This window comes from Pundamilia nyererei, unplaced genomic scaffold, assembly GCF_000239375.1.
Source record: "Pundamilia nyererei isolate P.nyererei 1_Seehausen unplaced genomic scaffold, PunNye1.0 scaffold00139, whole genome shotgun sequence".
Taxonomy (NCBI): domain Eukaryota; kingdom Metazoa; phylum Chordata; class Actinopteri; order Cichliformes; family Cichlidae; genus Pundamilia; species Pundamilia nyererei.
In genome coordinates this window covers 1,291,370-1,293,007 of record NW_005187540.1, presented here as the reverse complement: position 1 = coordinate 1,293,007, position 1,638 = coordinate 1,291,370, and positions in this window count along the sequence as shown.

Sequence of the window (1,638 nt, the reverse complement as noted above, 5' to 3'; positions counted from 1 at the left end):
TAGATGCCGTCTCCTCTCCCTCATAGAGGATGCTCCCTTCTTGAGGTGGTAATAAAGGAAGCGCAGAGGCTGAAACAGATCGGAGTGTGACGGTAGCTGATCACAGGAGTGTCATTACGTCTGTGCGTCGAAGGCTTTTGGAGGATTTTCAGGTGCAGCTGAGGTACAGACCCAGAAGTCTGAGCGCTGGGATTTTGCTGTTTGTTTCATATTTATCAGGAGCTAGTTAAGCGTGCTAACTAGTATCAGCCGGTAACTTGGAGCATTTATTAGAGCGTTGCTCCTACATGCAGCACCAGCAGACCGGTGTGCATTACCTTTACCTCTGTATTTCACTGTGTTTCCCTCAGTTTCCATGTTAACCATCGTTTTGGCGTTCTTCCACGCCATTTTCTGTTTTCTCTTTCAGCATTCTTCTAGTGTTTATGGCTCATTCTCTATTTCCTCTCTCCAGCCTTGTCAGTAATTTCACAGCCTGCCTTTTTCCTGCATTTCCATCCAAGCCACATTTTCTGCAGCAGCGCAGGCTGCCAGATGCACAAACCGCCAACTCCACCTCTTTTCCTCCATTATGTTTCCTGCTGAAACCCAACCTTCATTATACAGACTCGAAAAGCTGCAGGTGTACAATCATGTCAGCCTACAGGCGGGTGTAGCTGCATATGGAGCGAAAGCTGTGTGAATTTAGTCGAAGTGTTCGTGAGCGACCTGCTTCCTGAGTTAAAGGGCAGCACCGTCACTGAGGAACAGAACCACAGTCCAGACTGGTGCAGGAGGTGGACAGTTGGGCTCATGTGATTTCTGAGCAGTTACAGACGTGACCCAGAAACACAGAGGGCTGTGTGCAGTTAGCAGGGATCGGACTGCGCACACAGGCCTGCCTGCACGGCGGCGGGGCGCATTAAAGCTGCGGCTGAAAGACTGAAGCTCCACTAACAAGGTCAGAAGACTGATCGGTGTTCAGAGGCGTCCTCTCTAACGCCAACGCCAGTAACTGTGGAGACCAACAGCTGGTTATCAGGCGGACACACGTTACGTAAGAAAGCAGAGGAAATGTCAGCTGTTCTCTTTGCTGAGCCAAAACTTACATAATGAACTTTTCATCCAATCAGAAAGCAGCAAATAAAACTGCAAACCCATTGAAAATATTTACTTAGATCGCCAATCGAGAGGAAGGGAAACAGGAATTTTTCAAAGACGCACGTGAGGCTCGTCTGAAAGCTCCATCCTTTAAATACAGTCTGTGGGTCCTCCTTCTGGAGGTGGTGTACCTGCCATGTTGGTCGCACGATGACGGCGTCCCCGCTGCTGGATTCTTCTAAACGATAGCTGTCGTCACCAGTGTTGGTCAAGTTACTTGAAAAAAGTAATCAGTAACTAATTACTGATTATTTCCCCAAAAAAGTAATTCCGTTACTTTACTGATTACTTATTTTCAAAAGTAATTAATTACTTAGTTACTTAGTTACTTTTTAAAAACACGATTTACAACCTGAAGAGGTGATAAAGTGATAGATCTCTCAGCCCAATTCTACTTTTTCTGCATAATCCATCATACAAAATGTAATCACATGGAAAAGTCTCTTTTTAAAACTTGTTTTATTAGTTTTAATCTTTTAACTTTATGCATCAAGCAAA